The sequence below is a fragment of the Lontra canadensis genome, unplaced genomic scaffold, assembly GCF_010015895.1.
Source record: "Lontra canadensis isolate GAN:19392208 unplaced genomic scaffold, GSC_riverotter_1.0 scaffold10, whole genome shotgun sequence".
NCBI classification, from domain to species: Eukaryota; Metazoa; Chordata; class Mammalia; order Carnivora; family Mustelidae; genus Lontra; species Lontra canadensis.
Window position 1 is genome coordinate 18,939,278 of NW_022631004.1, and position 13,634 is coordinate 18,952,911.

Below are 13,634 nucleotides of genomic sequence, written 5' to 3' on the forward strand. Positions count from 1 at the left end.
GAATGTGCTCTTCAGGCAAAGTACAAGTATACAATCACAATAAAAGGCTAAAAAAAATGTAAAAATAAGGAATGTTATCAGTGCTTTCTCTCTCTCTCTCTCTCCACTCCTCTCTCTTTTTCTTTCTCTGCCTCTATTTGCTAACATATTACTTGTCTGTTATTTCCTTTCTCTTCTCTCTTCTCCAAGGTCAAAATACATCTATGTTTCCAAGTTAAATGTAGGGTTCTAATTAGTGTCTTATCTCATTACAAAGCCATGAAATTTCCAATTAATTTAAATTTTAAAAACTTCATAGTGTCTATTCAGAAAAATAATTGCTTCAAATTAGTATCATGTTTTTCATCAAATTTAAGTAATTATGTGTATTTCAAAAAATTAAATTTGTTTTTTTTAATGAAATAACACTAGCAGGCATTAGGATAAACTGAATAATGTGATATTATAATATTTATTTACAGCCAAAATGTCATAATCACTCAACTATAGTGTGGTAAGAGAATTCAGATTGCTACTTTCAGCTATTTCTCAACATCATCATTTTCTAGCTTTTTTAGTCATTTGAATAAATTCACCTCAGTGATATCATCTGTATAAATTCACAAATTCCCAAATAAAAATTGAATAATATTGAAGCCAAAGAAATAAAAATTTTCTTTTTGCTCATTTTTAAAAATTCCAGTTAGTTAACATACAGTGTAATATTAGTTCCACATGTACAATACAGTGATCCAACACTGCCTCACACCACCCAGGGCTCATCCCAAGTTCCTTCCTTAATCCCCATTACCTATTTTGTCCAACCCCCACCTAACTTCCTTCTGGTAACCATCAGTGTGTTCTCTAAAAGAGTCTGTTTCTTGCTTTGTACCTCTCTCTCTTTTTTTTCCATGCTCCTTTGTCTTGTTTCTTAAACTCCACATGAGTGAAATCATACGGCATTTGTCTTTCTCTGCCTGACTTATTTCACTTAGCCTAATACCCTTTAGCTCTATCCATGTTGTTGTGAATGACAGGATTTCATTCTTCTTTATGACTAATATTCCATTGATGATATAGATATCTTATCATATGGTGTGTATATATATATATATATATACACACACAATGAAATATGATGCAATTTTTATTTAACAGTAAAAATAGAAATATTTTATTTTATTTATTTTTAAAGATTTTATTTATTTACTTGACAAAGAGAGATCAGTAGGCAGTGAGGCAGGCAGAGAGAGATGGAGAAGCAGGCTTCTTGCCTGTGGAGCAGAGAGCCCGATGCGGGGGCTCGATCCCAGGACCCTGAGCATGACCTGAGCCGAAGGCAGAGGCTTAACCACTGAGCCACCCAGGTGCCCCAAAATAGAAATATTTTAATTAGACATTACAAACTTATATCTCATGCATGAATATCCAATTTTGAAAAGCATTTGGAAAAAATTCTTTCATTCATCTCTGTTCTGTCATTCAAAGAAAAATAAAATACATTATATATCAACATTTTTTGTACATGGTAAAATCATAATTTAGGAAGAAAAATTATCAACAATCCACCTTTCCTATCAGAATAATTGAAAAACACAGGAGTTGGCATCAGCCCAGAAAAGCATGCTGAGTCTGTGAAAATTGTAATACAGAGAAACATGTATTAGATGAAGTGAACATGAAATTTTTTTAATTGAACTAGTGTTTAAAAGTTCTTTGAATGCCTCTGTGCTCTTCATTATTCACCCTTATATCTTTCTTTAAGTATGTATTTATTCTTTAATACATTTGTATTTTTGTTTCTTGTTTGATGTAGAGTATAAATGTTAAAACTATGAGTTTACATTCAGTTTCTGTTTATTTATTAATAACAAAATTTCCTTAAGATGTTTCTGCAGTTTATAAACTCTGCTTAGTGGCCATTTTCAAACTCTGAGAAGCAGGCACATAAATCAAATGATAGTCATGGTTGAAATAAATCCCCAGGGTTTTCCAATGAGTAAAATAATTCTTTTTTTTTTTTTTTTTTTTTTTTTTTAAAAAAAATATGGAACGCTTCACGAATTTGCGTGTCATCCTTGCGCAGGGGCCATGCTAATCTTCTCTGTATCGTTCCAATTTTAGTATATGTGCTGCCGAAGCGAGCACGAGTAAAATAATTCTTATACAACTCTGGTAATTTAGGAATTATTAAAACAATGTCAAGTAGAGTTTAATTGGAAAGTTCCAAGATAAATATGTGCCCTTCTGGTGCCCTTTTAAAATTCATACTTGCCCTATGTCATCCTCAGAGTTTAGAATTTAGGGGAGATTAATTTAGTTCAGGGTCTCTACTCAATGTGTACAACACTAAATGAGACAATTAATCCATATAAAAGCAATCTAAACCTTGAGGATGACCTACCAGTAGCTCAACAACCTCTGCAGTAGACTAATTTTCTCTGGTCTTCCGTGGGGAAAAAACCGAAGTGAAAAAAAGAAGGCACTAGGCCAAAATTATGTGCATTCTCCTTTGTTATAAATGATGAAAGTCATAGCCTTCTACCTAGTAGTAGACCTGTTCAGTCACCTAGAACTTTCCCTAAAGCATGTAAATGTCACTCCAGGCAAGAGACCATGAATAAGCTGTTCTTCATATACAGGACTAATATTTTATACAATCTCCTTATAGGTGGAGTTAAAACTTTAGTAATAGTTCAGGATCAATAGAAAACCCACAGGTTCTCCCTAATTCATTTCTAATACCACAGGACTATCATTCATCTGTTTACATGTGCATATCAGAACTAACTGCATTCTTCAGAGTAGGAGCCATGTGTTAATTTTGTAATCTCAACATCAAGCACTTATGTGGTAAGGGATCAATTAATGCAAGGCTGTTTTGTAAATTACTGAATCATAGCAAATTACCAAATGTTGGGTATTTTTAGAAGTTGAGGCATATAATGAGTTGTCATTATGTCAATGTCAGTGTCACTGTCAATGACACTTAATGTCAAAAGCCTAGCTTCCTTAAAAATTTATTTTATAAGATTATATTAGATAGAGTTAAATTACCTTTTCAAAATACACAAAACAATGCATTTTAGGGTACCAGATACCTCTCACATTCAAAATTTATGTCTATTCATGAAGTTGAGAATTTGGAAGTAGAAAAGAATCTGGATCACAAAGTAATTAGTAAATTTTTGTAGTGGACACTAAATGTGGTTAAGAAGATCATTTAAAAATAAAATGGTACTTTATTTGCCCCAGAAAATGATATTATTATAAGCCAAACAATATCTATTGTGTTAAGCACACTGTTCCCAGAATTATCAATATTCAAATTTATAATTATCCAGATTATTCAGTATGAGTTAGTTTATATATTGTAATATTGTTACCATTGCTCTTGCTGATTTTTTTTTTTTTTTTTTTTTTTTTTAGTTTTCTCCAAATTCTTTCCAACCCCATCACTAAGAGTTTTTTGAATTGGTAAACCATCTCTAATTAGTGTTATCCTCTACTTTCCATTTTCTCATTGAAAAGAAAGCCAGAAGAATTTTCTCCCTGATAATTCTGCTTAGTTCTTTGTGGGGCTATATTTATAGTGAGGATGGAAGCTGCCAGCAGCACTCTGTGAAATGGGCTCAGCACACACACAAACCACAGGGACGAGTGAAAAAGCAAGTAAGTGAGAGCTTTCCTACCATTTGCAAAATGCTTCCTTTGTAACAGATTTATACTTCAGGGAATAAATTTGAAAGCCACCTGTAGCATCTCAAACATTTTGATCCTTTTGCACCAGGGAATTTCAGTGAAATATGTTCAACTGTGAATTTTAACAAATTGCTTTGGTGGTGCTATTGGATAAATATGAAAAACATCTCTGGTAGATTTGGGGCTCCTGATAAGTTATAACCAAATTCAATATGTTGAAACAAAAAATGAGAAGATAGATCGTATTCAATATATGTGTGTAAATAGTTTATCGTGACTATAATACTTGGTGTGTGGTGCCCACCACTGCTAATAAATTGAGGAGGCAGAGTAAGATTAACTGGATATTGTGTATGGATTATAAGTATCAACTGTTTTCAACTATAGCACACAATTCCAGGTAATAAATAACCCACACATTGTTTCAACTGTAATATGGAAACAATCCAGGCACCATACTCTTCAGATTCTTTCAGATTGAGTCATATCTGTTTGCTAGTAGAATCGCAAGATTGTAATATATTCAACTATTTTAAAACATATTTTTTATATACTGGGGATGTCCTAAACATTGTCCACAAATGTAAATATATTCACTCCTACTTGATATGACCATTCTAAGGCAGTAACATGTGATTGCCATGTATTAGAATTATTACATAATTACATAATTTGCTAAGCAAGTACTCTAGAAACATGATGTAGTTAACCTGCAGTCAAAATCAGAAAAGGCAGAATAAATAAATCATGGAAGAGTGTGAGTGTATTGGACATTGAATGAGACAGTAGAGTTTGCATGAAAACAACAAGATAAAGGCAACTAAGAAAATATATGCTTGACACTAAAATTACAAAATCAGAAAAAAAATGAAAACATAAATTAATACTGCTCTCAGGTGAATGTTTTATGAAGAGAAACAAGAGCTGAACTCAATGAGAAAAACAGCCAACAACTTTAATCAAATTCTATGCTTGGGGGAAAAAAGCCTTGTCCAGTTGAAAGCCTAATAATTTTTTCATTAAATAAGAAAGCAGATAAAACATGCTGTTCTATTAGGGAAAAACTACCATTTTTTGTTGTTGTTGTTCAGAGATTTATTCCACCTAAATTCTTATGAGAACACTTGAATTTTGAAGAAACTCCTTTTATTATAATAGAGTATCTTCAAAATAGCATGATTGAGCACTCCAAACTAGCCAACGTGAATTCACCAGTCATATACTGATTTAAGTTTGGAAAGCTTCTTGACTCCATAAGAAAAATATCTTTTTTGAGATTCACTGGATTATTTATATTGAAAGTAATTTGGTGCTCTCCAGGACATAAAACAATATCACTGTCATATTTATCTCATGTGACTTACCCATTTATTGCAATGGCATCGGATCCTCTTAAAATAAAATATTTTAGCATATTTGTTATCAATCAATACATTATTATATATATCATATTTATATCTGGTCTTAACCTCACTCATTCCATCTTATCTCCCAAAGGCAACCTTATAACTGCCAAAACTAGTGGACACTTCTATGACTTGATTTTTAGGGACCCCTCTGGCAGCTATGTTCAATTTTAGCTCTCTTTTCATCTCACACTATCATTTTTTTAGTCTGCCTTTTCTGATTTTGGACATTATTCCTGAGCAGTTATATAAAACATATACTTCACAGAAAAAAAAAATCTTTCTAGTTGCCATATTATGAGTAACATGGCAAGAAAAGGCAAGGAGTTTGAAAACAAACTGAAAGATCCAATCTAAAAATATTAAATTTTAAAGTTCCTAAATGCATTAACCTAAATTAACAATATTAACATAAAATAAAACCTAAATTAACCAGTTATTCTCAGGCAATTCCATCTAAACAAAAAGCTTCCACTATCACTTATGTGTGACTACTCTCAAATCAATGTCAAAAACCCATTTCACTGTCCTGAGTTCTAAATTCCCATCTTTCCACCTGTATGCCCCATAGACACATAAAACTCATTTCTAATGCCAGACTTAGCACAACTTTCTTGTATTCTCTCACTCTCAGAAGTATCACTAGAGTGTGGCATGCTCTCTCTCTCTCTCTTTTTTTAAGGTGGCAGGCTTTTAATGAAGAAGAAAAAAAGAGCACAATTAGTGGTAATCACGAGATAATGTTGAAAGCATTTAATAAAATTTTTAAAAGGTATTACATTAGAGATATCTATAATCTATTTTTTTCTCTTTATTTTAAAAATACATATAATTTCCATACTCTAGTTCTACTGGGTTGTAAAACTAGTTAAAAGCCAAAACCTAACAAATGAAACATTTGAAAAATATAATAGAACAGCCAAACACACCAGAATGTTTTATTGTTAAGAGAGTAATACACAATCTGTCAGAAGTCCCTTCTGATTTAAAATTAATTTATATAATTAATCACATAGCTTATAATGGCATTTATTTCAGGTGTGTGTTTAGATTTAAACATTCTAGGAAGATACAATTTTTTTTCTCCACAATACATTAGTACTTTTAGGATATCAAGAAATAACTTTTAGTAATGGTAAAACATTTGTACGACAGAAGAGAATGGGCTATATATGAAGATTTTTGATGTTTTGGTATGAGAGACATTGAAGGGGCTATAAAAATTTAGAGTATTTCTGCCCATGGCTTTTTATGACTTCTGTCTCTTATAAACTTTACTTGGAGACTCTATTTGTCTTTTGTAATTTTTGCTGAAAATAGTTATTTTCCAAATTTTTAACAGGAGATGACACTGACAGTATGGAAGGAAAGAATGTGGATCAATAGGTTTTCAAATTATCTGAAACTTCTTTGTCTCATCATCTGCTCTTTCATTTAGTTGGCCATTATGTGTTCTGATATCTTATATCTGTTCCCTTTGTCATTGTTGAAGTTCAGATCTTTTCTCATATGAATTCCCAACTCTTTCCATGTTGCAGGTTTTAGTCAATCCCCAATCAGTTCAAAAAGTTAGTTCTAAGAAAAAAAAAAGACGGGCTTTAATCAGACCCCATCACTGCTGAAAATTCTCTAATGGAACTCTATTATTGATAAAATACTAAGACAGCCTTTCACAGCCTGGAATTCTTATTCCAGCCCTGTGTCTCATGTAGAACCTACAAATATCTTTTGCTCCAAATATATTAAATTAGTTACAAATTTCTAAATATTACCATATTTCAGAGGGAGGTTTATACATGGCACTCTCTCTAATACCTGTGGTTAACACTGTGTTGTGTGTATAATACTCAATTCCCCTTGGAAAATATTATCAAATAAATTACAGAAACATATTGAATATAGTAAACTCAGGCTTTTCCTCTGGGCTGTTTTCTGACTTCCAAAATATTCTACGTATACATCTATTTGAACAGCTCTTCCCCATTCTACTGTTGTTTTTCTTGATTGTCTCCTTAGATTTATTGAGTTCCTTGATATCAATTTTTATTTTTTTTAATTTCTATACACCTATGACTAACACATCAGTTGATGATTAGTAATACTTAATAAATAACTTTTGAATAAATAAAATAGTGAACATATTAGACAGAAGCACAGTAGGCCTCAGGAGTGGCAAAAGTGTAATACAAAGTGCCAGTCTTAACCTTATGAACAATGTTACAGGATTTATACTTAAATCTATATCTGTAATTACTTCTTTGATTTGATTTAGCATTTAAAAATATTAAACAATCTATAAGTATGTAAACAGCCTTTATTTGCCTTTCTAGCAAAATGGACACCAAATTTAAAGAGAATATAATAGTAAAATGAATTGTAAAATCAATCTTTCAGTCATGGTGTCTCCACAACAACCAACCTCTGTTGGTAGAATTCTATTTTAGTTTCATTAGGCATTTTGTTGTCATCAGGACCTGCCCTATGGAGTAAAAGCCAGAAGCTCATTACTTTAAGCATACTCACAAACGATTGTGAAATTGCATATGATCTTGCTTGAAATTTAAAGTAGAAACATTTTGTACCAAGTTGAGAAAGTCTTAAGCAAATAATAACTTTGCAAATAACTTAAGCAAATAATCCCTTACGGGGACTTATGACATGCTCTTATTTTCAGTATTTAAAATTAAATGTGAATGTGCAATACTATAGCATTCCATGTTACTTTTTTGTTTTTGTTTTTGAGATAAGACACCTTCTCTTTCATAAAAATCAGGATATACTGAATAAACATTAAGCCATTTGAGTTTTAAAGTATATACATGATTAAAAAAAAATGACAGCACACCTTTTATTATATTTCCAATGGTTAACAAAGAGAGACCAGAAGGTTGGTACTGGAGATAGCTGAGAGAATGATTAAGTTCTTAAATGATTAAGAGCTCAGGTGTTAAAGTTCATCAAGATTGGTACAGGTCTGAGCTGTACCTTTTATGCAGTAGCACTGTGAGTAACTATTCCACGCCTTAGTTTCCTTGGCTCCATAATAGGGAGAGTAAGAGGAAATTTTTCAGGGAGTTGTGAAGCGTAAATGAGATCCCACACATACTGAGCTTAGTCCAGGACCCAAATGGTAGTGTTGTTTATGGTTTTGTTTGTGTGGCAGCTCTAAAGACACACTAAATATACATAACACAGAAAGATATTTATTCAAAAAATTATATATATATATATATTTGTTTATTCTTTCTAAAAATGTTTCTTGAAGCCTATTCTGTGCCCTCCCCTGTGTTAAGTATTACTGAAAATTTGATGAGGATGAGATAGTTCCTGCCCTCAAGTAGTTTATGACTAATGAGGGACATAGGCCATGAACAATTAGATGGTGCTACAAATGTAAGGTCCTTGAGGACAGGGACCATACATTTTGATTTGACACATTATCTGGCACAGAGTACAAATGCCAAAAATATCTGTTGAAAGAAGGAAGGGAAAAGAAGACAAGGAGGAAAGACATGAGACAGGAAAGTGAGGCGAACAACTCTTAAAGAACAGATAAAGAAAATGCATTAAAAATGAATGAACTTTTCATAGCCAGCCTGGGAAGAAGAGATGATATTTGAAAGTGAGTTTCAAAAAAATGAGGTGAAGAAATAGAAGAAAATGGTTGCAGGGGAAAGAATGTTTATAATGTTGACAAATCTTAAGATAACACCAACAATTTGAGCAAGTACTATTGGAATGGAGTGTAGGTTCACAGTATAGAGGGAAGAGTGATGGGTGGTGGGAGGTCAGGCCTGAAAGATGGTGCCGCTGCAGAATTCTGAAGAGCCTCATAATCGAGCTTGGTATTAAGAAGGTTGTCTTTTAGGTAATGGGAATCTAGAAGAACTTGTTATTAGAGGAGCACCATAACTTGCTTTATTTGAAGAAAGAAAACCAGTACTTATTTTGGCATGGATGAATTAGAAAGAGTAGTGACACAAAGGGCACTTAAGAAGGAATTGCATAAATTGAAACAAATAATGATCCACTGGGCTGGATTTGGATATAGCCATATAAGAACCAAAGATCTATGGAGGCAATTACTCCCTTTGGCACTTTCTTCCTTCTTCCAACTCAGGGACTAAGCATACTACTTCTTGACTTTGGGCTGCCCCCTTCAGGGCTTGAAAAATCCACCCAACCCTGTCCCATGATCCAGGAAGTGAGTCATCGCTCAGTCAAAACCTACAGGCTGAAACCAGCATCAAAGGTCAGGATGAACAGGAAATCAACACCTGGATAAACAGGAGAACAAAATAAAATAAGATAACCGACTAAACAGAAAAATAGGCGAGGGTATAAATGAATAAAAATAGGCCAGGAGAAAATGTGAAGGGAAGCTGGACCCTGGAAGATATGTCAAACACACAGTCATGCAGTAGTAAAGTATTTAAGCAGTTAGAGAGAAATAAAGGAATAAGTAAATAAATGAAAAGAAAAATGGAAATCCACAAAATTTGTAAAAGCACACAAGCACATAGCACCAGTACTGAGATCTTAATGACTGAGATGGCTCTCTACTTTGGTCTCGCTTACCCTATTTGATTTGTGCTGGAATCACTGTCTATCTCCTCCATGGTTCTTATGCACACACCTGCACTGAAACACCCCCTCCATACATATACACACCCTACGATGGCTTACACATAAAAGGAAGTAATAAAACAACAAAATCTGTTCCAAGAAATAGACTGGAACACCTTAACTTGCCTCTCTCATTGTTTCCTTTGTCCTGCAATTCTTGGCTTTGACCCAGGCTTTCAATATTTGCTTCTCCTGGCTCTTTGGCTTCAGCTATCTTTCACCTTACTGATCTTTGACTTCCCAGAAGTTCTCCCAGCAAAAGGGAGATCCCACAACCTCCCACTAGCTGAGTTCTACCTTCTATCCTGCTTCTCATATCTTCACTTGGAAAGTTATAGAAAGGCAAATCTAAGTCATGAATCTGGGAGAAAGATTGTGAGGGCACCTGGCTCAGGTGAAGGAGTCTATTTGCCAAAAGAAAAGCTTCCATCAAACAGATCTAGACAGCTCAGATTATCCCTGCTGCCCAGGATAATGTGAACTTGTTTCTATTTTTTTTTATTTGGAATATTTTAGGCTACTTTACATGTAAACCAATATCTTTAATGGTAAACCCATTGAATATATTGATCCATAATAATCCTAGAAAATATTTCGTAAGCCAGTTGAAAGTAATGACTTGAAGATGGTGAAAAATATGATTGAAGTTCTGTTCTCAGTGTTCCTTGCTTCCACCATTCTACCAACAATGTGAATATCAGTGAGTACCTGAGACTTGGGTGCCTGCCATGACATCTTATGAGAAAATGGCCCCAATTATTTTTTTTTCCTTTCTTTTTACTCACTATGACACTATGACATAAAAATATGACACTATGACATAAAAATATGATTTCTTTTTACTCACTATGACACTATGACAAAAAATATGATTTTTAGAGATCTGAAAAAAAACATTATTAACCTAAAGACAGAGGAAGTTGTCATATATATATACTCTACTTGTCAAACATAGTTTTGTATGGGGGATGGTTTATAAATGGATTCAGATATCTCTATTATGGTTGACAAGAATTCTTCCCAAAAAAGATATCCTACACCAAAAGGCAAGAAACGATTGAAATAATAATTATTGTTTTTAATTCTATAATTGCAAAGTATTGTGCTAGCTTTTTAAAAAAAGATATATTATTTGTTTGAGAGAGATTGTGTACATAAATGTGGGAAGGGACAGAAAGAGGGTGACAAGCAGACTTACCACTGAGCATGGAGCCCAACCCAGGGCTCAATCTCACAACCCTGAGATCATGACCTGAGCTGAAACCAAGAGTCAGGCGCCTAACCAACTGAGTCACCCAGGCGTCCCAGTTTTGTGCTTGCTTTTAAAAATACATTATCTTATTTAATCTTCATGATAAAGTGTGAGGTAAATATTAAGATTCTAGTTTTACAGAGAGGGAAACAAAGACTTTTAGAAAAGTAAAATGCCTAAGATAACAGAGCAAGGACATATATGAAAATATAATTAATCACCATATTCAAAAAAGTTAAATTAGTTATGAAAAAGAGATAATTTTAAAATTATGCACACATGGGACACCTGGGTGGCTCAGTTGGTTGGACAACTGCCTTCGGCCCAGGTCATGATCCCGGAGTCCCAGGATCGAGTCCCGCATCGGGCTCCCAGCTCCACGGGGAGTCTGCTTCTCTCTCTGCCCTTCTCCTCACTCATGCTCTCTCTCACTGTCTCTCTCTCAAATAAATAAATAAAATCTTTAAAAAGAAATTATGCATACATATCAGCCTAAATATCTCATTCATTCAAATTCATGGTGAGATTGCTAGATCTGCTATGAGTAGGAATCTCACAACAGACTTTCTTAAAAAAAAAGAGAAGCAAAAAGCCAATGTTCAACTTCTCTTGCCAACTTTTCTCAAAGAAGTTAAGAGGACAACAGTATTGAATATCACCACCTCTTCATAAATATTAGAATGTTAACTTTTATATTTATGGATTTCTGATATTTGCAGTTAAGATTATTTATTCTTTTTAACAAAATATTGAATTCCTTTCACGTGATACACATCTTCCTATATCCTGTAGATGGAACAGTAAACAAGGAAGCCCGAGTCCCTTCTGTCACAGAGCTGACATTCTAGTTCAGGAAACACATATAAACGAAATAATTTCCAATCTGGATCAGTGATGTAAAAGTTACAGAGGGCTAACTTAGACAATAAAAGGATGAGGGGGTGGGGGGGAAATGTCAGAAAAGATTATCTCAGACTTCAGATGTTTTGGTCAGTGAACTGTTTGTTCTCAGCACTGAGAAATTGCAAACAGACTGTTGGCCAAGGTGCCCACTGCACCTGCCATAGAGGTAGGCTCGTGGTTCTTTTCCCTCATAACGGTGATTTGTTTGGGGATGAGTGCATAACCCAAGTGAGGACAACCAGAATCTGCTACTTTAACAAGGAAGAAGTTCCCATTCCAGTAGAGCTGCTAAGCTTATAAGAAGTGGGTTGTGTCATATTGACAATTGAGGAGTTTTCTAGGAAACGAAAGAGAAAGAGAGAGGGAGAGCTTAACAAAGGCAGCTGTGACCAAAGCCACAACCTACCTCTGCACATTTCAGTCAGGGGCCAAAAAACTACCCCTAAGTTGCTTACTTTAGTTTGTCATTGGTTCCTGTACTATTTTATTCATGAAAGTCATAATTATTCACAGGTGAGATTTAAGCTTTAGCATGAATGGTATAAATGAACCAGTTGTGAAGAATATGGAGAAAACAGCATCACAGGCAGGGAAAATGGTACATGAAAGTTTCCCAAGAAAAGAAATAATTCTGTAGCATGTTCTAGAAACTAATGGTTTTATCACCTTGTAAGAGAAGATAACACGACAATGCCGAGAGACTATCATTGATAAAAGCCAACATTTTACTGATGTGCCTTGCCAATAGAAGGAATAGAAATAAGGCATTGAAGGGTAAGAAAGGAGGAGGTGTTTGCAAATATATGTCTTTATTGAAAATTTAAAAATACACACACATGCACATACACCCACACACACTCTGTTAGAACAAATAACAGTTCTGCAGGAATTGCAGGGAGAGGATCAATATGAAGAAGTGACTGGTGTTTTATATGCCAGCAATAACCTATTAGAAACTGTAATAATATAAGAATATTCTATTTGTCATAACAGAATGAACATAGTGTTTCTATGAACAAAATTAATAAAAGATAAGCGAAACTGCTCTACAGAAAAATGCAAAATATTATAGATGCACATAAAATAAAATTTAAATAATTGTAAGTTCAGCATTAAAATATTTAAATTTCTCCTCAAATTTAGCTATAAGTCTAATACAATTGCAATCAAAATATCCAGTGGATTTTGTGAATTCCTATTTTTTAAGGAAGCTACTGTAAGGAAAATAAAACTTTACCTCTACCTTCTCAGGCTCTATGACTAGGCCTGAGAATTAATGACATGAAGCGGATTAACAGAAAAAAGGCATACAGATATTTACTCATACATGGGAGCCTCTGTAGGAAAATGAAGACCGAAAGAAGCAGCAAGACCCGCATGATAGATTGAACCAAGTGGCAATTATAAAAAAGTAACTAAAATGTATAGGGAGGTTAAAGGAAGATCAGATTTATTTTAACAAAATCTATTCGTATACATTTTTCTGGTCTCAATTCAATGTCTCTGGTGATAAAATGTTTCTTTTTTTCCTGACAGAGAGAGAGCATCTTTCATATGGAAGTTTTATTTCCTGCTATTAGGAAGAAAAGAGGAGATCACAGTATCTCTTTTGTATCTGCTGTTTGTCAAATGCCTTTGGATAAAAATAGTGTTTATGCTAAATGTATATTTGGGGATGGCATATTCTCCCATCTTTTGTGACATAAATTAATTCTAAAATTCATTTGGAAAAATACAAACCAGAAAACACCCATGATAATTATGGA

General features: G+C 33.8%; 1 non-coding gene across 1 annotated transcript; it reads right to left on the bottom strand.

Moving 5' to 3' along the window:
• Nucleotides 1-2,020: 2,020 nt before the first annotated feature.
• Nucleotides 2,021-2,127, bottom strand: LOC116866763. Its single transcript, XR_004382461.1, has one exon. It is a non-coding gene; the product is annotated as a U6 spliceosomal RNA (small nuclear RNA).
• Nucleotides 2,128-13,634: the final 11,507 nt, after the last annotated feature.